This window comes from Tursiops truncatus, chromosome 1 (genome assembly GCF_011762595.2).
Source record: "Tursiops truncatus isolate mTurTru1 chromosome 1, mTurTru1.mat.Y, whole genome shotgun sequence".
Taxonomy (NCBI): domain Eukaryota; kingdom Metazoa; phylum Chordata; class Mammalia; order Artiodactyla; family Delphinidae; genus Tursiops; species Tursiops truncatus.
Window position 1 is genome coordinate 25,059,173 of NC_047034.1, and position 25,383 is coordinate 25,084,555.

The 25,383-nt window shown below is 38.7% G+C and overlaps 1 protein-coding gene across 4 annotated transcripts in view; it reads left to right on the forward strand.

Moving 5' to 3' along the window:
• The window catches only part of SMYD3 (SET and MYND domain containing 3), a 720,594-nt gene that overhangs the window by 445,385 nt on the left and 249,826 nt on the right, over positions 1-25,383 (forward strand). The gene's annotated exons all lie outside the window — the stretch shown is intronic.

A 25,383-nucleotide genomic window follows, 5' to 3' on the forward strand; every position in this document is an offset into this window, starting at 1 on the left:
AGTCTGAAGTCAGGGAGCCTGATTCCTCCAGCTCCGTTTTTCTTTCTCAAGATTGCTTTGGCTATTCGGGGTCTTTTGTGTTTCCATACAAATTGTGAAATTTTTGTTCTAGTTGTGTGAAAAATGCCATTGGTAGTTTGATAGGGATTGCATTGAATCTGTAGATTGCTTTGGGTAGTAGTCATTTTCACAATATTGATTCTTCCAATCCAAGAACATGGTATATCTCTCCATCTGTTTGTATCATCTTTGATTTCTTTCATCAGTGTCTTATAGTTTTATGCATACAGGTCTTTTGTCTCCTTAGGTAGGTTTATTCCTAGGTATTTTATTCTTTTTGTTGCTGTGGTAAATAAGAGTGTTTCCTTAATATCTCTTTCTGAGTTTTCATTGTTAGTGTATAGGAATGCAAGAGATTTCTGTGCATTAATTTTGTATCCTGCTACTTTACCAAATTCATTGATTAGCTCTAGTAGTTTTCTGGTAGCATCTTTAGGATTTTCTATGTATAGTATCATGTTATCTGTAAACAGTGACAGTTTTACCTCTTCTTTTCCAATTTGTATCGCTTTTATTTCTTTTTCTTCTCTGATTGCCATGGCTAGGATTTCCAAAACTGTGTTGAATAATAGTGGTGAGAGTGGGCACCTTTGTCTTGTTCCTGATCTTAGAGGAAATGCTTTCATTTTTTCACCATTGAGAATGATGTTGGCTGCAGGTTTGTCATATATGGCTTTTATTATGTTCAGTTAGCTTCCCTCTATGCCTGCTTTCTAGGGAGTTTTTATCATAAATCAGTGTTGAATTTTGTCAAAAGCCTTTTCTGCATCTATTGAGCCGATCATATTGTTTTTATCCTTCTATTTGTTAATATGGTGTATCGCATTGATTGATTTACGTATCTTGAAGAATCCTTGCATTCCTGCGATAAACCTCACTTGATCATGTTGTATGACCCTTTTAAATGTGCTGCTGAATTCTGTTTGCTAGTGTATTGTTGAGGATTTTTGCATCTGTGTTCATCAGTGATATTGGCTTGCAATTTTCTTTTATCCTGACATCTTTGTCTGGTTTGGGCATTAGGGTGATGGTGACCTCATAGAATGAGTTTGGGAGTGTTCCTCCCTCTGCTATATTTTGGAAGAGTTTGAGAAGGATAGGTGTTAGCTCTTCTCTAAGTGTTTGATTGAATTCGCCTGTGAAGCCATCTGGCTCTGGGCTTTTGTTTGTTGGAAGATTTTTTATCACAGTTTCAATTTCTGTGCTTGTGATTGGTCTGTTCACATTTTCTGTTTCTTCCTGGTTCAGTCTTGGCAGGTTGTGCATTTCTAAGAATTTGTCCATTTCTTTGTGGTTGTCCATTTTGTTGGCATATAGTTACTTGTAGTAGTCTCTCATGATTCTTTGTATTTCTGTGGTGTCAGATGTAATTTCTCCTTTTTCATTTCCAATTTTATTGACTTGAGTCCTCTCCCTTGTTTTCTTGATGAGTCTGCCTAATGGTTTGTCAATTTTGTTTATCTTCTCAAAGAACCAGCTTCTAGTTTCATTGATCTTTGCTATTGTTTTCTTCATTTCTATTTCATTTATTGCTGCTCTGATTTTTATGATTTCTTTCCTTCTGCTAACTTCGGGGTTTTTTTGTTCTTCTTTGTCTAATTGCTTTAGGTGTAAGGTTAAGTTTTTTATTTGAGATTTTTCTTGTTTCTTGAGGCAGTATTGTAATGTTATAAACTTCTCTCCTAGAACTGCTTTTGCTGCATATTTTTTGTGTTGTCATGTTTTCACTGTCATTTGTTTCTATGTATTTTTTGATTTCCTCTTTGATATCTTCAGTGATCAAGCTTGGTTGTTTAGTAGCATATTGTTTAGCCTCCATGTGTTTCTATTTTTTACAGTTTTTTTTCCCTGTAATTGATATCTAGTCTCATAGCGTTGTGGTCAGAAAAGATGCTTGATACAATTTCAATTTTCTTAAATGTCCTAAAGCTTGATTTGCAACCCAAGATGTGATCTATCCTGGGAAATGTTCCGTGTTTACTTGAAAAGAAAATGTATTCTGTTGTTTTGGGATGGAATGTCATATAAGTATTAATTAAGTGCATTTGGTCTAATGTGTCATTTAAAGCTTGTGTTTCCTCATTTATATTCTGTTTGGATGATCTGTCCATTGGTGAAAGTGGGTGTTAAAGTCCCCCACTATTATTATGTCACTGTCAATTTTCCCTTTTATGGCTATTAGCATTTGCCTTGTGTAGTGAGGTGCTCCTATGTTGGGTGCATATATATTTTCAATTGTTATATCTTCTTCTTGGATTGAACCCTTGATAATTATGTAGTGTCCTTCCTTGTCTCTTGTAATAGTTCTTATTTTAAACTCTGTTTTGTCTGCTGTGAGTTTTGCTGCTCTAGGTTTCTTTTGATTTCCGTTTGCATGGAATGTGTTTTTCCATCCCCTCACTTTCAGTCTATATGTGTCCCTAGGTCTGAAGTGGGTCTCTTGTAGACAGCATATATACGGGTCTTATTTTTGTATCCATTCAGCAATTCTGTGTCTTTCGGTTGGAGCATTTAATCCATTTTCATTTAAGGTAATTATTGATATGTATGTCCCTATTACCATTTTCTTAATTGTTTTGCGTTTGTTTTTGTAGGTCTATTCCTTCTCTTGTGTTTTCTGCCTGGAGAAGTTTCTTTAGCATTTGTTGTAAAGCTGGTTTGGTGGTGCTGAATTCTCTTAACTTTTGCTTGTCTGTAAAGCTTTTGATTTCTCCATAGAATCTGAATGAGATCCTTGCTGGGCAGAGTAATCTTGGTTGTAGTTTTTTCCGTTTCATCACTTTAAATATATCTTGCCACTCCCTTCTGGCTTGCTGAGTTTCTGCTGAAAGATCAGCTGTTAACCTTATGGGGATTCCCTTGTATGTTAGCTGTTGCTTTTCCCTTGCTGCTTTTAATATTTTTTCTGCGTATTTAATTTTTGATAGTTTGATTAATATGTGCCTTGGCGTGTTTCTCCTTGGATTTTTCCTATATGGACTCTCTCTGCTTCCTGGACTTGATTGACTATTTCCTTTCCCATGCTGGGGAAGTTTTTGACTATAATCTCTTCAAATACTTTTCTCAGACCCTTTGTTTTTATTTTCTTCTTTGGGACACGTATAATTCTAATGTTGGTGTGCTTACTGTTGTCCCAGAGGTCTCTGAGACTGTTCTCCATTATTTTCTTTTTTCTTTATTCTTCCCTGTGGCAGTTATTTCCACCATTCTGTCTTGCAGCTCACTTATCCGTTCTTCTGCCTCAGTCATTCTGCTATTGATTCCTTCTAGAGTATTTTTTTTTTTTTTTTTTTTTTTTTTTGCGGTACGCGGGCCTCTCACTGTTGTGGCCTCTCCCGTTGTGGAGCCCAGGCTCCGGACGCGCAGGCCCAGCAGCCATGGCTCACGGGCCCAGCTGCTCCGTGGCATGTGGGATCCTCCCGGACCGGGGCACGAACCCGTGTCCCCTGCATCGGCAGGCGGACCCTCAACCACTGCGCCACCAGGGAAGCCCTAGAGTATTTTTAATTTCAGTCATTGTGTTGTCTGTTACTGTTTGTTTGCTCTTTAGTTCTTCTAGGTCCTTGTTAAACGTTTCTTGTATTTATTCCATTTCTGAGATTTTGGATCATCTTTACTATCATTACTCTGAATTCTTTTTCAGGTAGTTTGCCTGTTTCCTCTTCATTTACTTGTTCTTATGGGTTTTTATCTTGCTCCTTTGCCTGCAAGGTATTTCTCCATCTTCTCATTTTGTCTAGTTTACAGTAACTGAGGTCTCCTTTCTCTAGGCTGCAGGGTCATAGTTCCTCTTGCTTCTGTTCTCCGCCGCTGGTGGTGATGTTGGTCCAGGGGCTTGCATAGGGTTCCTGATGGTAGGGACTAGTGCCTGCATTCTGGGTAGAGAACTGAGTCTGGGTGGGTGGAGCTGAGTCTTTTCCCTTTGATGAGCAGGGCCGTGTTGGGTGGTGTGTTTTGGTGTGTCTGTGAGCTTAGTATGACTTTAGTTCATCTGTGTGCTGATAGGTGGGTTTGTGTTCCTGTCTTACTTGTTTTTGGGTGTGAGGCGTCCAGTGCTGTGAGCTGCTGACAGCTGGGTGGAGCCAGGTCTTAGATTTGGAGGCCTCTGTGAGGGCTCTCAGCAGTTAATCTTCCCTGGCGCCGGGAAGTCTCTAGTGGTCCAGCATCCTGTACTCAGTGCTCCCACCCCAGAGCCTCAGGCCCGACTTCTGGTCGAGGAAGCAGCACTCTGCAAGTCACTCGTCCTGGCAATAAAGGGGATTAAAAAAGAAAAGAAAAGACAAGACTAACAAAGCCCAGACAAATGGTAAAAAATAAAATCAGGGAAACAAAAACAGAAACAAGGAAACACGCGCACACACACAAAAGAGACAAAAACAGAACCAAATAAAACAAAAACAAGGGAAGGACCAGACAAACAGAAGAACTCAAAAACGAAATCAAGCAATTAGGATCAAGACTAACAGACACACAAAACCTAAAAACAAAACCAAAGCAGTGTGCCAGCTGAAGAATAAAGCAAGGAAACAGAATAAACTGATAAAATGATACAAAAAATAATAAAATAAAATAAAAAGGGAAAAAACCCAGGACAACAGAAAAGCAAAGTAGAAATGGAAATATAAAAAATATATATGTTGGGCTTCCCTGGTGGTGCAGTGGTTGAGAGTCTGCCTGCCGATGCAGGGGACACGGGTCCGTGCCCCGGTCCGGGAAGATCCCACATGCCGCGGAGCGCCTGGGCCTGTGAGCCATGGCCGCTGAGCCTGCGCGTCCAAAGCCTGTGCTCCGCAATGGGAGAGGCCACAGCAGTGAGAGGGCTGCGTACTGCAAAAAAACAAAACAAAGCAAAACAAAACAAAAAAAAATATATATATATATGTTAAAGAGAAAGAAGAAGAAAAAAATAATGGAAAAGAACAACAGAAAAACAATGTAAAATTAGAAATATATATTTTATAAAAATGTTATAGACTATGAAGATCCCAGAAGACTAAATAAAAAAAAAAAAAATACTGAAACAACAACTGCAAACAAAAAGAAAGAAAGAAAAAACAACAACAAAAAAAGCCAGAACCAACAACAGAATGAACCAAAACATAATAAAATTAATAGTAATAATTCTGTTTCCCTGGGGTCTCAACTGTAAGTGTCCTTGCACATGCCATGAGCCACAGCCCACCTCCACCTCCGCCTCCCCAAGAGGCTCTCCTGTGCCTCTGGGCTGCTCTCTGGACCTGCTGTGGGCCCTGTTGGGACCCCTCAGACTCTGATGTGGCCCAGTTCCCACGTGTGCTGCCCCCGCAGGCCACAGCTGCCAGAGCTAGACCGTTTCCATTTGTGGGAGCAGTCACTGTCTGCTCAGATATTCCATAGACTCAAGGTCTACCTAGCTGATTGCGGGGATGAATCTGCAACTTGTACAGCTGATGGAAAGATTTTTGATCTTCTTCCTTAGTCGCCCCATCCCTGGGGTTCAGCTTTGGTTTATCCCCACCTCTGCATGTTGTCCACCCACAGGAGTCTTGTCCTGAGGCTGCCTTGGAGCTCTTGGGTCTACCTCTGTGAGGACCGGGCGCAGAGGTGGTATGACTGCTTGGATCGCGGGAGCCCCAGTGGCACCAAATGCCCATGGAAGCCATCGGCCACAGGCGCAAGAGATATGGCCCTAGTGAGGGCCTGTTCTGGTGCCTGGCATAGGCATGTGAGGGCCAGCCCTGGGCGGGCTTTTTTTCTGGCAGTCGGCAGCAGGCGTTTAAGGGCCATCCCTGAGGGGGCTTTTTTTTTATTGCTGGCAGATGGCCCACGAGAGCCAGCCCCGAGCGGGCTTCTTTTATTGTCATCGGCAGGTGCTGGCCTGTGGGGAGAGAGAGGCTACAATAGTGGCTCCTCCCCTTGAGTGGGACTCAGCAGTTGCGCCCCCCTTCCATGGCAGTCCGGTCCTCCTCCATAGGTATTCTCTGCTGTAGATTTCCCCCCTCCCGTCCCATCAGTCCATCTCCCCAACAGCAGTTCTCGCTCTGGGCCTTTTCTCCAGTCCTCACGCTCCAGCTCCCAGCTGCCTTGCACACCCGTGAACACACATCCCAGTCTGGGGCACGTAGGGCCGGGACCAGCTGTGTATTATTCACTCTCCCCCGTCTGCCACCGATTGGCCGCTTCACCTTCTTCCAGCAGCCTCAAATACTTCCCTTCTGTCCCAATCGATTTCCCCGTCGGAGAGGGGGTTTCCCCAAATTCGGGAATCTCTCCTCTGCTTCAGCTCCCCCACCCCTGGGTGCAGGTCCCATCCCACTTCCTCTCCTCCTCCTTTTCCCGTCTGTTCTCTGTCCCACTCAGTTATACGGGGATCTTTACAGTCCTTTCCGTTGTCCAAGGTCTTCTGCTAGTTTTCAGCCAGTGTTCTGTGAGAATTGTTGCATCTATAGATGTATTCCTGATGCATCCGTGGAGAGAAATGAACTCCACATCCACCTACTCCTCCATCATCTTGAATCTCCTATAGGATTTTGGATTCTGTTTTATTCCTCTGAGGAATACTGAATTTGTTTGTTTGTTTGTTTCAGGAAGCTATTAACTTGGCTCAACTCATGCTCCAAAGTTTGTTAACTCTGTGAAGGCCAGCCTTTCAGTTCCTTTGCCCTTAGCTGGGCTGCTTGTCATCTGCTTGATGCAAGTGGATTGCAGGGATTAACCAGAGATTCAGGTAGAGTTGATGCAGTCAATTTAGGGTTTCCTCTCTGTGGCGCTTACTGGGACGTTTCTTCTCACTTTCTTCTGTTTCTTCAAGTTTCAGTTGCCCAGCTGGCACAGATCTTCCTTCAGTGAAAAAAGCATTAAAAACAAGAAACTCACCGAGTGTTGTTCATTTATTTCAAATGTTAACTCCCCTACAGTTTCTGCCTAGTTTTCATCACTCTCCAGTGCCTTCAGATAGTTGTTTTTTATATTTTATCTAGAGTTTATAGCCATTACATCTGGGAGGGTTGGTATGATAGAAGCTACTTCATCATTACCAGAAGCCTTATTATAATTTTAATAACTGTTACTTCTAGTACATGTTTACAGCTTTTCTGGCAAGCCAATAAAGAAGGAAGATAATTTTTTCTTCTCCTGTTTTTATTTGCAAAATATGTTTTACTTAGAGTTACTCTTATTCTCAGAAGTATCAAAGTAAATTCTTTGGAGGTACAGGCTACTTCTTAATTTAGTATGATCCTGTCTAGATATTTCTCTGGTATTAAAGACCTAGACCACAATCAATTTGCCAATCATTACATTTGATTTCTTCTTCAGAAATTGTGTCTGAGACATGGATCTCAAAAGGTGGAACATTAATGGAGTAATATGCTTTAGGAATTTCTACAGCATCTACCATAATGCTTTCCTAGTACCTTTAGGCACTAGGCTTCTACAGTACCCAGCAGTCATGACTTGTGATTAATTACAGTGAGGTATAAATAATCTGAAATCTTAAAATTAATTTTTAGTTGCAAAAACAATAATATAAACACAATCATTTCATTTAAAAAAATCCGTACAAAGCTAAAACCCCCCCTTTAGTCATTGTTCTCAGTCCCCATTTCCCTCCTTCTACCTGTCCTGCGCACCTTCCCAGAGGTGCTAACATTTTGCCATGTGATCTTCAAGATTACACAGACACACAACACACATCCCATAAGAAAAATAGAGAACTGTTCTGTGCTGTTTTGATAGGTAGGATTATATTATGTGTGTGTGTGTGTGTGTGTGTGTGTGTGTGTGAGTGTATGTGTGTATGTGTGTAACATCCTTACTTTTACTCACTAACAGGCCTTAGATATCTTTCCATGTTTACCACATACAGATCTACTACATTTGGTATTCTATTCTCCAGTGTTTCTGTAGATAGAGTTAATTTATCCTATTGTAAGTTAGAGTTAATTTATCCTATTGTAATCTCCTTAGGAAACCCTTCAACTTGTATTCTTAACTGAACCAGTAAAGCTTCATTGTTTTGGAGCCTACTTTCTTGAAATTTGTGATAATTGGGCCAAGAATAGAATGAAAATTTATGGTTGCCAATTAATGACTTTAAAAGAATATTTTTTCTAACTAAGAGATAAATTGCTTTTATACCGTAGTTTAAAATGTACCGATTACATATAAATTTTTGTGTTTCATTATCTAACAAAGTAGTAGCTTTTTCTGCTAACTCTATGCATTTGAAAGCAATAAAAGGTACATGTCATTAAAATAATTCCACAGTCAGATTTGTCACTAATTAGGAACTCTGCCTTTGTAAAGTTAGACACAATCATTAACTTTCCATTTTGTCCCACTGCCTTGCTTGGTTCTGTTACTTTCTGATTAGAGTTCTGACAGATCCCTGGGTGAGGGGTACTCCCCTTGGGCCTGATCCCTGGGGTAGTTAGGGGAATGGAATACAGACAGAGACTTTCTCTTCTGGTGCTCTAATAGCCTAAAACTTTTTAAAAAAATCGTTTTGGATATAACGATATATCTTTTGGATAAAAGATAAAATGGGAATGAGTAAAGGGTGTTTTCAAATGGCTACATTTGTAAATTCTCTTACAGATTGCTACAGAAATACCCAATTGTATTTCTGGCTAAACATCAAGAAAGTATAATTGGACCTGATCAATTTTAAATACTACTTTCTGTTTCTCCTTCTTTGAGAATTTAACTCACTTGTGGCAAGTTTTCTCATCTTACACAAAGAGGTAAGGTGGATGTTATCAGTGTAGCCCTCAGGGATGGAGGGGGACAGGAAAGGAAGAGGACCTGAGACATATGCTATTGCCTTGTATTTAGGAATTGTTAGTTCACTCCTTGCTAGTTTTCTTCGTCTCTGGTTTTTGTGACTCTTAAGTCCCCATTGCCTTATAGTAGATTAAGAAAGGGAGGGTGAACATCTCTCAGAGCACAGATTCATGCCTAAGAAGTGACCACCACATCCATGAGCATGACAGAGAAATGGGGTGTTATAATTCACTTCTCACAACTGAGGCTACACATCGTGAGGATGTGGGGAGAATGATGGGGTCCGAGGCAGTACCCTATGCAGGGCCTGCCCAGTGCTAACTCCAAGTGGAATTCGGCCTTAGCAGGTGGCTGAAGTAGGGAGAGAATACTGCTGCCTCTGATTCAGAAATGAGCCTGCAGAGAATGTTGAATTCTTGTTTCGCAGCAACAAAGCTGTTCTACGTACTTTTGGGGTTGGATAGAGATGAGTTTGAAATAGCATAATGAAAAGCTTGAGGTGATATCTTTTGGGATTACAAATGCCATCCTCTCCTTTATGTTGGCTTTGTTTCTTGAGTTGAGATTGTTTGTTTGACTTACATTAAAACAATTAGGAAAATAATACATGCATTTAGGAACTTGTCTTATATTTAATTTCTGACAACATATTTATCCTTAAATGTTTTGCATGGTTTATTTGCAAAAACAAATACGGTGCATTATTGTAATTTAGCAGATTAACTCTGTAGAGAGACTTGTTTTCAAGATTTTTATCCAGTTTCGGAGCGTGATCATTACCATGACAATAATCTTTTGTTTATGTGAAATGTGTTGGATATTAATGTTGAGTTGAAGGTACCTGACATGAAGCTTTCCTTACACAGAAGAAAATTTTCATGTCTCTAGCCAATTCTCATAGTTTGTTTTCTTTTATTAAATATTAAAACATTTTGATTTACATTTTTGTTGCAAAAGTTTTCTGTTCATGGCAGAACAAGATGGGGCAGCTACAATGTCAAGATTAAGAACAGGGGGCCCAGAGCCAGACCACTTGCTTAGCAATTTGCCATTGGGCAAGTTATCATCTCTGTGACTCTGTTGCACCATCTGAAAAATGGAGATAACAGTCAAAATGGTACTCTATGTAGTTGATCATTTTCATTCTATTTTTAGCTGGGTGGTACTTCGTTTCCAGTTCAGACATATCCTAGTCAGCGATTCTTCCCATGTTGGTTTTGGCATTTTATTTTTGATAAGGAGATCACCTTTTCATTAACCATGAACATTAGACGTTGGCCCTTTCTCTGTGGAGCTACGTGTGGTGATTCTGGACGGATGACTTTGCAGATTGTATGGCTGTTATGCCTGTAAAACTGATTCCCTACCAAGAGCCATTCACACTGATTCCACATGAAGGAGATTCTTCGATTTGGTACTAATGAGTGGTATTTATTATTGTGGTTCCTATTAGTGTAAGTAACAAATGCTTGTGAAATTCATTACTACGGACAATATACTTATGTGCATTATTGCACTTTTGGTAGAGATGAGGAAAGTGTGACTGGCTGAAGGGTACTGTCTCTTCTGCTCTTGTTCTTCCCCAGCCTTTCATGTTCCTTCCTAATCGTACCCTCCTCCTGAGCATTGCATTGATCAACACAGACATATTAAGCTTAGGCATTTAGTTTTGCTTTATTTTTACTTTTGATTTTTCTTTTTCAATTCTTTGTATCACCAGAATACAAGTTTTGTTATGAAGAAGAGAATTATAAAACATTGATTTGAAGGAAGCAAACTGCACCCCTTTAATAAAGGCAAAGTGACATGACAACCTTTTACCTCTTGGGTGTTCTTTTTTTGCTGACCTATAGTTTAATTTCCAGTGTCTAGACTTAAGAGTCTGGATATAGGGTGGGGTGGGGGGTGCAGGAGGGAGGAGATATAGGAACGTATGTATATGTGTAGCTGATTCACTTTGTTGTGGGGCAGAAACTGACACACCATTGTTGAGCAGTTGTACTCCAGTAAAGAGGAAAAAAAAAAAAAAATTCTTACCAAACAAACAAAAAAAAAGAATTCGCCTGCCAATGCAGGGGACACGAGTTCGATCTCCGGTCTGGGAAGATCCCTCGTGCCACGGAGCAACTAAGCCAGGGGGCCACAACTACTGAGCCTGCGTGCCACAACTACTGAAGCTGGTGTGCCTTGAGTCCGTGCAACATTTATTTTTTGGAGAATAAAACCACCTCTGAATGATTAAAATTTAGGCCAGCTAGTCAAGATGCTTTATCACCTGTTCTTCTAAAACACTGATCAACGGAACAAGTTTTACTAGGGATAACAGTGTAATTGTATTCTAGAGTTCATATCAGCAATATGGTTTATGACCTTGATGCTGGATCAGGACATTTCAGTGGTATAACTGCTATTAATTGTCTGTTTGTTCAACGATTAAAGTCTCACGTGATCTGAGTTCAAAAAAAAAAAAGAGTCTGGATATAAACAAAATCATCTGGAAGTGATTTTTTTTCACACTAAACACTTCTTTCTGATCCTAGTTTCCAGGAGGCTCCCTCCTCCAACCACACCTCCAGATGAAAATCAATTAACCAAGAATTACTGACCTGTCCTTAATTGTTTTTCTCAACAGTCACATATGTTGGATTCACTTACGTTGAGAATTGACTAGCCAGTTGCAAAGCACAAATTCATTCTCATGGACCCTCCACACAGTCTCTTGTTCCCCCAAATAGGGTCTTGCTAAGGACCATTTGCTCCTCTGCCAGCAGCACCAGCTTAGTCGGCACTGGAGTGTGTGGCCTTACGACTCGACTACTTGTGGTTTTCCTGCCGCATGATGCTGATTGAGCCACACCTCTCCTGAGCATGGTGCACATACAGTAACAGGCATCTGAAAGCTCCAGTTTCTCTTCCAGGCTGCTGTTATGCATATGCTTTTTATTCAAGCAAAATAATAGAGAGGATTTAAATCAAGTTATTTATTGAATCAGTGTGTCAAATGATTCTCGTTAGATTCACATCCAGTAGTAAGTTGTCCTCAGTTAGTTATGGTATTGAGCTCTCCTTTCCTTGGAGACCCCCAAGGCTGTGGGCCCTGGGAGGGCATTAGTGAGTGAAGGAGTATCTTTTATTTATACGAGTCTGCAGAGCAGCGTTAAGAATTTTAAGAACCCCTGCAACCTGGTAGTTTAGCTCAAAATCGTGCGCTAATTAAGAACAAAACTGTGCTCCGCCACTGGCTGTCTGGTATATGGACAAGTATGGAGGAGGAGCTATGTAAAAACAGTTGTGGTATTAGAGCTTAGTGTGCTTTAGCACAGATGATAGGGTTTAGTTTAGTTTATCATTGACAATAATCATGATCTTTATGACATACAGAGTCCCCCAGTTCTTCTAACTCTGCCCTAATTGAACTGTCCTGTCTCCAAATGGCTGTTTACAGTGATCTCAAAACGACTCTTACCAGCTCTTATTCACCAGAACTTTTACTTTTATTGACTCTCTCTCTGAAAGTTTACTAATTCCAAGAAACGTTATTCCAACAAAAATAAAGTGGTAAATTCTGCCATCCTCTCCTCCCATTCCACACTTTAATTATCAAACCACTCTCACACCAGATAGTAAACCTTAAATATTTTAACATTTTTCCCAGCAGGGAGACAGCAGCACATAAAGCAACATGCAATTATACTAAAAGATTTATTTGTCTCTGACCTGGGAAGCCATGCATCAGTGCTTTAAGATGATAAAGTCTGCCCTTCCCACCCTGAGGGAGCTAATTAATTAGCATAGATACCTGTGAGTAGGTTAAGTACATGCAGTGTGACAGATAACAAAATAAGGGACCTTTAAACAATTAACAAGGGTTTAAAAACACTGATCTATCAGATGTTCTAGAAAGTGTTTGCTTGTAAATTTAGACTTTAGCTCAAATTTTATTGAGCAGCTTAAACAACAGTGTCTTCTTTTGCTAAGTCATGGTTCATTGTCAAATTCATTCATAAGATAGTTTCCATCTGATTGTACTTTAGAAGTTGTTATTTTGGACATAAACTGGCTAAAACTTACCTTTTTTCACTGTTTGTAAAAAAATAATTGAAAAACAATAATGTAAAAAATATTAAAAGACTGAATCTTTTTTAATTAACTTTTTTTAATTGCGATAACGTTGGTTTATAACATTATGTAAGTTTAATGTATTTAGTTCTTCTTCCGTATTCACACAGTGTGCTCACCACCAAAAATTTAGTTTCCATCTGTCACCATACTGAGACTGATTTGTAACCAACAGTAAAGAACAGTTTTCAGATGCTGTCTAAAATGTCTTGTTTATACACAAGTTGATGAGAAGGGAATTACAAATCTATTAATTCATTAAAATCAAACCTCCTAGGATGTCCACTAAGCCACCTTGATTAGCCCAGTTTGAATTACTGTCTTTGTACTTGAGACAAATTAAACTGAAATGCTTTAAAAATTCAAATCTGTAATTAATTCAGAAGGCGTTTTCATCCAGTAATTAAAATTAGTAAGATTTAGTATTAAATTTAGATATTTTTATGGTGACAAGCCTTGAATCTTCTTCAGGGTTTTTTTTCCAACTCTGCATGTACTGTTTTCCCTTCTCTTTGTAGTTATTTGTTAGGAATTTTATAAAGCAAATTAATGAAAATTATCTCCTGCCTGGGTGTTTATAAAACAAAAGCAGATGTAAAGGAGGAAAAAAAAAACCTGGAAAAAAGTGTCTGATGTCAGTAATAGTTAGATATTCTTGTAATAATGAAAAAAGGGGGGTGGGAAGGAACAGAATGAGTTTGCTCATTAAGTAGGCATTAAAGTTCCTTGAGGGCAAGAACTGTACCTTAATTGCATTGAATCCCATTCAATACTTAGCACAGTGTTTTACTTAGGATTTTGTTAAAGAATGTTTGTCAAGGGGGCAGAAATTAACAGGGCTTTGAGCACATTCTCACATTTAAGGTGTTAATAATTTCTGGTGTGAATTCAGTGAAAACAGTGTTTCAGTATTTAATATTAATTTGATTTTTCTGGCTGGTTTTGAACTTGAGTTACATTTAGAGGTGATGAAACAAATTAAAAGGATTGCGTATTTATACACAGTAGAATCTGAGGAGGATTTTCTCATAGTACATTTTAAAATAGCCTCAGTATATAAATCTGGGATTACAAAATAGGTATAATTGTGGGGTAATTACTCCCTTTACCCCAGAGTTACTTCATTGATTTGCCATAGCATTCCTTTAGAAAGTGAGCATCTCAAATAAATTTAAATTTTGATTTTGTTTACACAACTCATTTTACACACAGCTTTTCAGCAGTGCATTGACTGAATAAAACAAGGTGCACATCTGGACTCGCTTCTTTGAGTTTTGTTCCTAAATCCTCTGAGGAAAATATGGGCACACCTGTGCACGCCTTTTGTTAGACTGACTTAATTGCATGAAGCTGAGCTGAGAACCAGAAGGAAAATATTTCCTCTGGTAAGATGTGCTTTGGATTCAGCTAGGAACGGGTCGCCGAGAAATATCAAGGGCTCACTTTCTCGAGAGGAAAATGGGATAATGTTTCCTCTCTCTGGGACTTATGCATATTTATTTATATTCTGCCTTATTCTAGAAAGAACTTAAGTTTAAAAGAACAAAACAGATAAAGTATAAGTAAAGTAATCAGGTTGAGAAGTTAGGAAAGGAAGATAAGTTGAAAGCAGATTGGGGATTAGTATACAAATTCCATGCTGTGAAGAGCTACACAGTCAGAAGAGGTAGACCACACATTTGGCTGCTGGCTTTTGAACAAAGCCAATACAAAGAGGATAACATGAATAATGCAGCACTCCCAGTGTCTGTGCCAGAAGTAAGTTGAGTCCTCTCCCAAAGGCTCAGAGATAAAGCTGACCTAAGGAGAACCTTGCTAGAAGTGTAACATTCAACCAATTAACAAATATTTCTTGAACCTGAACAATTTGTCAGTTACCATGCCGGCCACCCGAGGATGCACAGACCATACCCTTAAGGAGTACACAGTGTGAGGGGATAAATAAGTGAAATAGACTTGGACTTTGCAGTACAGTGTAATAAGTTCTGTGGAGGGGGGGAGGCATAAGGTGTCATGACACAGCCTGGGAGAGGAAGCGTATCTGGGGAGGGTTTCTGGAGGAGTTAATGCCTCAGCTAAGCGCTAAAGGATATGTGCTTCTTAACCCTGGCAAAAGTAGAAAATGTTCCAGGGACACAGGGCAAGTATTCTGTACAAAGTGCCAAAGGCAGGAAAGCATGATGCCTTCTGAGAATCGTATATAATCATTCAGTATGACTGGAACAGAGAGTACCAAAGGGAGAAAGTCTTGAGAAATGAGACGGAGAACTTGGGCACAAGAGAAAAGGGTCTGCGATGCTGTGCCCAGGAGATTGAGAGCAGTGAGATGAAGACAGCAGGTTCTTCATCACGGGAAGCCCTGTGGCAAATGGAGTAGAGCATAGGGAGGGAAATAGGTGGGAGTTCCTGCAGGGATTCAAGTAAGAAGTGACACAGGTCTGGACCAAAGTGGTGATAGGATGGAGAGAAGGGGCTGGATGCAAGAGTTATTAAGGGGCAGAATTGATGGGTTTGGCTTTCAACAGATGAGGGACAGCAAGGAAGAAGTAGGCACTGAGATTACTCTTTGGCTTTGGGCATGGTCGCTGCACAGAAGAGAGTTAATGTAGCAGGCCTGAACTGCTGTCCTTGGAAAGGCCTGCTTGCAAGGCTGGTCCTGACATCCAGGAACTTAGATTTCAGGATGGTTTTCCCTATATCACTTGTGCTAATAAGCTGTCTGTACAAACACTGTGGTTTATGCTGAGCACCTAGTGTCTTTTTGGGAGTCTGAAATAGACAGAGGCTGCCTATGTGACCAGCTCCCAATGCAAACCCTGGGCGCTGAGTCTCTGCAAGCTTCCCTGGTTGACAACATTTCACACATGTTATCACAGTTCTTTGCTGGAGGAATTTAGACTCCACTGGGAGAGGACCCTTGAAAACTTATACTTGCTTGATTTTACGCCACGTGCCTTTTCGCTTTGCCGATTTTGCTTGGTGTCCTTTCACTATAATAAGTCACAGCCTTGAGTATGACTGTGCGGTCTTGTGAGTCCTTCCCGTGAATCATCGAAACCAGGGGTGTTCTTGGCTTCCTCCTGACACAGTCATCTCTCGATGTAGTGGTACCTCTCACAGAGATAAAGAACGTGAAAGGAGAAGCAGGTTTGGGGGTGGGAGCAGTGATAAGTTCTACTATAAGTTTTCCAGTTTAGTCCTTGTATTGCTTTTTTAGAGTTATTTTGAGCTAACATTTAGTTATTGACTATGGGTTACCTATTTCAAAATTAATTTATCAGAAAAATTAATTTCTTTCAACATATCTTCATTCATTAATTCATTCAGCAAGTATCTGTGGAAAGCTGAATGTTTGGAACTGGTTGACATTTCATAGGCCATATTGATGCTTTGGAATATGGGTCGAGTGTTCAAAGAAGTTATTGCACTGGGAAAAATAAGGTATTTGCCTTTCAAAAATAAAATGGCATTCATTTCAGAAATGAATTGCTGAAATATCTCAATATGTAAATATTTTTGTCATTGAGAGAAACAATACCTTAAGTGTTCCTCTGTTAGTGGTCCAGGGCACTAGTATATGAAATTAGGAAACTTGTACTTACTTGGTTCAAAAAGGACACTCCTTTCCAACATAAATGGATTTTGCTTAACAAATATTGCTGGTAATTAGGCTTTCTACCAGTTTTAGCTGGCTTCTACAAGCAAGAAACACATTTCTTCTTCATTAGTTCTCCTAATTGAGTTTCCGAAAATGAAATATTACTATGACACAGAATAACTATCTTATTTGCCTTTTTCCTGAAGCTTCTTATAAAAGTTTAAGATCTCTTAAAAGGAAAGGAATAGTTGTTTTCCTTAAATCCATCTATCCCTCAGCCTCAAGTCTAAAATTACTTCTTATAATTTCTGAGAGATATTGCTTTTAGTTTTGGTTCTCAAGACTGTGCAACATTCTGATATGACAAAGGTCAGCTCAACATACCTGCTAGTAAAATGTGAGCGAAAGGATCCTAATTCCAGGGTCACAGCAGATGAAACACCTACAGTTGGTCAAATAGCTGTTGAGTTTTAAGCACAATTAATTCTACTTTAAAATCTTTCCTGTTATTATCAAATATTTATAATCCTTTTAATCTGAATATTCTTTATTTTTTCTTTCTTTTTCTAACTGACTGTCTTTTATTATCCCAGACTCTGCTACTTTGGGAAGCCTAGCAGCAGCGTGCCACCTGACCTGGCTTATACATCATACCCCAAGGATCTATTGCCTTTCTCGTTTACTTTTACCACTAGTGAATTTGGAGTCCATTAGAAATGTAGGATTTGACTAGGCAAGTGGCTGCCTTTGTTAACTACAGGGAATGTTATCTATACGTTATTTTTATTACACTAAAAGTCCTTTTCTGTACTACATGACTTGGAAATTTTCCAACAATTTTTTATTGTTTCCTCAATAAAAATGGTTTTGCTTTTGTGAGGGCTTGGATTTGAGTTCTGTAGAACAGCAAAATGTTTTTACATGGCCCTTCAGACTGCCAGCTGTTATACTGGGCTATCAAAAGACTTCCTCAAGGTTACTCACACTGGCTTTTCAAAAGCGATCTCCCAAGTTTTTGAGAAAGGGTAAAATTTTTATTTCCCTAGAAAGAGAAAGGCAGGGAAGAGACCCAGTTCTGCCAAAGAGAAATGAATCATTTATTCTTTCATAAGAACCTACTTTAGGTTACTGACTGGGGTTTGCTTCTATCATTCATAGTTTCCGTCATACTTTTTTTTTTTTTTTTTTTTTTTTTGCGATACGCGGGCCTCTCACTGTTGTGGCCTCTCCCGTTGCGGAGCGCAGGCTCAGCGGCCGTGGCTCACGGGCCCAGCCGCTCCGTGGCATGTGGGATCTTCCCGGACCGGGGCACGAACTCGTGTCCCCTGCATCGGCAGGCGGACTCTCAACCACTGCGCCACCAGGGAAGCCCCCGTCATACATTTTTAATGCAAAAACTTTATTTGAAGAACAGTAGTGCATTAGGAGAGAGGGAGGGAGGGAGGAAAACGCCAGTGAATTTAAACCACCATCTAAGAAGCTGCCTTTTTCTTCTTCATTTTTGCATGTAACTCTATTCTTTCTGTACCTAGATATTACAGGTGAAGTTTATGGAGGAAGAAGAAGGCTAATATTTATTGAGAATCCATGATGTCCCCAACATTATGCTAAATGTGTCACATCTGTTATTTAATTTAATCATCACAAAAGCTTTTTGAGGTGGATACTATTATAATCTGCATTTTGCCTTTGAGAAAGCTGAAGCAGGAAGAGATCATATCAATACACAGCACCAGGATTGGGACCTGGGAAGAGTGACTCTGGGGCTTGTGCTCCTAACCTCTATGTTCAAATGTTGACTTAAGTAAGGAGAAATTGCCAAAGACAGAAGTTTTGAACTCTTTACAAGAAGTTCTTAAATGTGGACAGAAGTACCTGTTTTCCACACATTTTATTTTGATTGATAACACAAGATGGTCATGGCTTTACATCTTATCACTTGCACTCCTCTATGTAGGATTCTGCTCGTGCATCATTTCCCCTCACGTCTGTGGGCCTGGTGAGATCACAGATAGGGAGAAAATCTTTGCAGTGCACATCTGCGAAGACTTTGAATCACAGACAGTGGTTGCAAATTGAGCTCTACTGTTTCCTCTCTGTGGGACCTGGATAAATTCTTTACCATGCCAAACCATAGTTTCCTCATCCATAAACCTGTTACTGGAGTAACAGATGAAAGAGATGCTCCCCAAATATTTTTTGAATGAATGAGTTTTTCTCCCTTTTCCTCCTGCTTGTCATGGCAGTGGCGGGGGTTGGGGGCTAGTAGGCATGGCAAGATGAAATGAGGGAAGGCAGGGAGGAAAGGCATGATAAATTATATTCTTGCTAATTTGTGTGTGTCTTTTTTTTCCCTTATCAACTTTATTGAGCAATAATTTTATACAATTAAATGAATCTATTTAATTGGATGAGTTTTGACAGTTTTATACACCCATGAAACCATAATCACACTCAAGATACAAAACATTTCCATTACTCTAAAAAGATTTCCTGTGCCACGTTTTTCTTTATACTCATTTTTATTGCAGTAAAATATACACAATATGAAATTTGCCATTTTAGCCATTTTAAGTATACAATCCAGTGGCATTAGTTATATTCACCATGTTGTACAGCTATCACCACTAACTGTTGCCAACAATTTTCATCACCCCAAATATAAACTTTGTACCCTTAAAGCTATAACTCCTCATTCTCTCCTTCCCTCCGGCTTCTGGTAACCTCTAACCTACTTTCTTTCCCAATGAATTTGCCCATTCTATATATTTCATGTTAGTGGATTCATACAATATTTTTTCTTTTGTGTCTGGCGTTTTTACACGTAGCATAATGTTTTCAAGATTATTCCACATTGAAGCAACTATGAGAACCTTATTCCTTTTTATTACTGAATAATATTCCATTGTATGTACATACCACAATTTGTTTATCTACTCATCAGTTTGATATTTGGTTATTTCCACCTTTTGGCTGTGGTCATTAATGCTGCATTGAACATTGGTGTACAAATATCTGTTTGAGTCTCAGCTTTCAGTCATTTTAGTTAATTTACCTAGAAGTGGAATTGCTGGATCACATAGTGTTTAATTTTTTGAGGAACTGCAATAATGTTTTCCACAGCAGCTGCACCATTTTACATTCTCATCGGCAGTTCACAAGGGTTCCAGTTTCTCTACGTCCTACCAGCACATGTTATTTTCTGGGTTTTGTTTTGTTTTGTTTTTGATAATAGTTATCCTAATGGGTATGAAGTGGTATCTCATTGTGGTTTTGATTTGCATTTCCCTAATGATTAATGATGTTGAACATCTTTTTATGTGCATAATAATGACCATCTGTATATCTTCTTTGCAGTTGAACCCTTTTCTAGCCCATCCCTCCCTCCCTCCATCCCCAGCCCTAGGCAACCACTGATCTCCTTTTTGTTTCTGTAGTTTAGTTTGCATTTTATATAAGCAAAATCATTCGGTATATACCCTTATATCCAACTTCTTTCACTTAACATAATGGTCTTGAGATACACCCATTTTGTTGGCACTATCAGTAATTCACTCGTACTTATTGATGAGTAGTGCTCCATTGTGTAGACATACCACATATTGTTTTTCTATTCACTTATTGGTGGATATTTACTCTGAATAAATCTGCTATGAACATTCATATACAAATCTTTGTATGGACTATGTTTTCATTTCTTTTAGGTAAATACCTAGGACATAGTGGCTAGATTACATGGTGTTTATGATTAACTTTATTAAAACCTTCCAAACCACTTTCCAAAGTGGTTATACAATTTTATATTCTCACTAGCATGATATGAGAGTTCCAATTGCTCTACGTCATTGCCAACACTTGGTGCAGCCAATCTTTTAATTGTAACCATTCTAATGGGTGTGTAGTGGTGTCTCATTATGGTTTTAATTTGCAGTTCTCTGATTAGCTAATGATGTTAATTATCTTTTCATGAGCTTTTTTGCTGTTTGTATTTTTCTTTTGAGAAATATTTGTTCACATCTTTTTCCCATTTTATATATTTTTTTCTTCATGTTATTGAATTGTAAGAGTTCTTTATATAGTATGGATACAAATACTTTGTCAGATATGCATTGCAAACATTTTCTCCCTATCTGTGATCTTCCTTTTTGTTTTCTTAATGGTATCTTTTGAAGAGCAAAAGTTTTAATTTTGGTAAAGTTCAGTGAAACAGTTTTTTCTTCTATGGTTTATTTTTTTTTTTACATCTTATTAAAAAATCTTGGACTACATAAATTCACAAAGATTTTCTTATAGATCTTTTAAAATTTAGCTTTTACATTCAGATTTATAATCTATTTTTAACTAATTTTTGCACATGTTGTGAAGTTAAGATTGATGTTTATTTTCTATACAGTTATTCAGTTCTAACATCATTTGTTGAAGAGACTTTCCTTTTCCTATTGAATTACCTTCTCATCTTTGTTGGAAGATGATCACATATATAATTGATCATATATATATATATATATATATATATATATATTTGGCTCTGTTTCTAGATTGTCTATTCTGTCTCTCCTTTCTTCAATATTGTACCATCTTGATTCATACAGCCTTTTTTTTTTTTTTTTGCGGTACGCGGGCCTCTCACTGCTGTGGCCTCTCCCGTTGCGGAGCACAGGCTCCGGACGCGCAGGCCCAGCGGCCATGGCTCACGGGCCCAGCCGCTCCGCGGCATGTGGGATCTTCCCAGACCGGGGCACGAACCCGTGTCCCCTGCATCGGCAGACGGACTCTCAACCACTGCGCCACCAGGGAAGCCCCATACAGCTTTTTAGTAAGGGTTGAAGTCAGGTAGTTTACACCCTCTAACTTTTTCTTTCTTTTTTAAAAGTTGATTTGGCTGTTCCAGGTTGTTTACCTTTTCATATAAATTTTAGAATCAGTTTCGTTAGGTCTTTTCTTTTAAGCCTGCTGATATTTTAATTGAAATGGTATTGAATATAGATCATTTGGGGGGAGATTTGACATATTAATATTGAATTTTCCAACCTGATGGATATGGTAAATCGCTTCATTCATCTAGTAGTCATCTTTAATTTCTCTCAAATGTGTCTATCTCTTTTGAGTGTGATTTAATTTATTGAACACCTACTCTAGGCCAGGCAAAGCACAAAGATTACAATTAATCCCCCGTTATTACCCTAAAGCATGTATTGTTCTCACCATGTTCAGTGGGGCAACTGCAACTGAGAGAGGTTGTCACTTGCCCAGAGTCTCAGGGCTATTGAATGTTGGAACTGGGATCCAAGAGAGGTCTGCTTGCTCCAGAGACCATGCTCTTAGTCAAGGTACTATATTTGGTAACTACAGATATTTATTTAAAGATATTCTTAGCAATTTTTGCATGCCTATTTCTCACCTTCTATTTCTCCCAACCTAAAGTAAATCTATAAGCTATATGAGTGGATAGATACATTCATGGAAGGATAGATAAGTCTTTAGTCCACCATCTCAAACTCATGGTGGACTTGTATACCACTGGAAAGTCATGTCAGGTTTATCTCTGAAATGCATTTTAATTAATTAGCCTGGATTTTTTTTCTCTCTTGTCTATCTCATCTAGACACCAGGAAGCAGAAAATAAGTCTTATACTATCAGTGTCACATAGGAAATCATTAGAATTTTAGAAAGTTGTCTAATCGCATGCCACCCCATTGATGTGTTGGTTACCTGGCACCACTATCATGCCGTATGTGTGAGGTCTCAGAATATGGCAGACTTGTATTTCACTTGTTAAAAGTTTTCTGGAACTTTGGTTGTGCCTAATGGTTCTTTCTTCCTCCTTTTAAAAGACAAGAAAACTGAATGGGCTGTTTTATAACCCTTTTTCAATCCTCTGATCTTCAGAGAAGAAAATGTTGAAAGGCATGGTGCAGCTGTTTTATGTTGCAGTTAATAATCTAATTAAATGTATTTTATCCAGATCATTATGGACTTCATTAGAGCTGGACTTTTGAAAAGAAAGATGATGAGTTAGATTTATGCAGAATCATCTGGGTCTTTTAAATTTTGTGATCATGCCAGCAGTTCCTGATGAAAAAAAATTTCAAATCTGCCTATCTGATTTAGTTGGTTATTTATTTTTGAAAGGTTCTTGCTTCCAATTTTGCTCATATTTTTGTGAGCGTACAATTTTCAGAATGATTAATAAGTGAAGCTTGTTGTTTCAGAGAGAGTACCACTGGGGAATGATGCACAGTCTTCTTAGAAGGCTGTGTATCATTTGAACATCCTGGTACATATGGGAAATAAAACATCTAAAGTAATTGGTATAATCTAGGTCAAAAAGAGAAGAAATGACATTTTGCTTGCTGTGTTTTTTGTTTTGGAGAAGAAGTTAGGTTTCTGGTCTTCAGTTTAACTGCTGAATTTTTCCAGTGTCAGGGAGAAGTATCTAAGCTAGAAATTGATTTGAAAAGGGAAAGTGACTCATGTTAGCCTTAGTTACATAATTTGTAGAAAGGTTTGAGAGTACTTCTACTCTCCATTTGCTTTAGATATGATACTAACTTCTGCATGACTCCCTAGTCTATCACATTAAAAAGGAAATTAATATTCAGCTGTGCTTAACAGAAATCTCATGTTTTTAAAGAATTGTTCTTGGGATGTGTTCCTCTCCATAATTTTATATTTTTAAATCAAGGTATGTCTGTGGTCTTGAATTTCCTTATCCTTTTAGCTCTCATCATGGGATCCTAATGACATGCATAGCTTTTCCCCACGTGGATAATTTATTCTATCAGTTTAACTGTGGTTGGTCCCAAGCAATCCTGAATTGTTATTCAGTAAGAGACAATATTAAAATATTCAGTAAGAGACAATATACTTTGATGGTTAATGTTCTGTTGGAACTTTGGTCTTGCCCACCTCCTCTAAGCCACGAAACCTGCACTTCCCTTGCTCTCTGCCGGTTGGTTTGTACCCATGTGTGGCCTGCATAAGCACACAAACACACTATGGAACTGGCACAATATAACAAATTCTCCACCCATCTCTCAGTATTCATAATTTTAGTTTTGAACTGCTTACAAAGATCCAGTTTTCTTTCTCTATACCCTTTAACTTCTGATTTTCTTCACGTTTGGCCTTGGAATCCTTTTGCTTTTTATGATCTCCTCATGTACATTGGACCTGACATTCAGAACCACCTCTTGTATGTGCTTTTGTTGCCTTCCTCAGCAGTGATTAATATTGTTCCTCCAGGTAGACTACCTTTGGTTATGCGAACAGCACACCCAATCTAGCCTGCTCTTGAGACCCCTATCTTTTGCCCAGCCTCCCATACAGGATGCCCTCCTCTTAGTCTACCTGGTAGCTATCTCTTAACAAATACACAGTATGTCCTCCATATCCATGGGCTTTGCATCCTCACATTCAACCAACGACAGACCAAAAATATTCAGGAAAAAAATAATCAATTTCAGAAAGTTCCAAAAAGCAAAACTTGTTTGCTGTGCGCCGGCAACTATTTATATAGCATTTATATTGTATTAGGTATTATCAATAATCTAGAGGTGGTTCACAGTATGCAGGAGGATGTGCATAGATTATATACAAATACTATTCCATTTTATATAAGAGACTTGAGCATCCACAGATTTTGGTATCTTCAGGGGGCTGGGGAGGTCCTGGAACCAATCCGTGGCTGATACCAAGGGAGTGCTATATTGTACCTGGATGCTCTTTGAATTCATAGTTGGCTAAGATTATATCTGTGAAATTTTTTTTGTGTAGTGGACCAGGCTTACCTGTCTAGAGACCATTGTGGGGCTAGGGCTTTTCGGTGATCCTCTGAAGAACGATATAAAAATTCTAGACATGACTATAGGTCTAGTGAAGGCCTATACCAAACCTCTAATCTTTCATTTTGAAGTGAAAAGCACATTGGCTTATAGTTTATGGCCCTAACCTCCATGCATTTTGTGAAAGGCTGCCCACTGGTTGTATTAACACACTCACTGTTTGCCCTCTGCCTAATTAACTTGTATTACTTATTGATATTTCTTCATATATACCTTATATATTTTCTTGTTAAATTTACCCTATGTATCATATGATATGTGTTGCTACTTTTTGTTGAATATCTTTTATTAAATATCTAGCTGTTTATTTCTACTATAGTGAAAAATTAATGATTTTTTGGTATATTTTTCTTGCATCTATGCATCTTAGTAAATCCTCTTATTAGTTTAATTATTTTTTCAATTAGAGTTGGATTTTCAAAGTATGTAATCTTATCTGCAAGTAAAGACTATTTGTATGAATATATAAAAATTTATATATATAAATGTAAATTTATATATATATAAATTTTTCTTACATCAACCTCACCTTCAAAACAATATAGTAAAAGAGATAATGACAGTCACCCTTGTTGAGTTTCTCATTTTATTTTATTTTATACATAAATAATTATTTAAAGCATTTTTATTGAGCTATAATTGACATATAACATTGTGTAAGTTAAGGTGTACAACATGTTGATTTTTTACATTTTTGTTTTGTTTTGTTTTGGGTTTTTTGGTTTTTTTGCGGTATGCGGGCCTCTCACTGTTGTGGCCTCTCCCGTTGCGGAGCACAGGCTCCGGACACGCAGGCTCAGCGGCCATGGCTCACGGGCCTAGCCACTCCTCGGCATGTGGGATCCTCCCGGACCGGGGCATGAACCCATGTCCCCTGCATCGGCAGGCGGACTCTCAACCACTGTGCCACCAGAGAAGCCCGATTTTTTACATTTTTATATTGGAAAATATTTAGCAGTGTTGAGTTTCTCATTTTAATAAAAATGACTTTAACATTT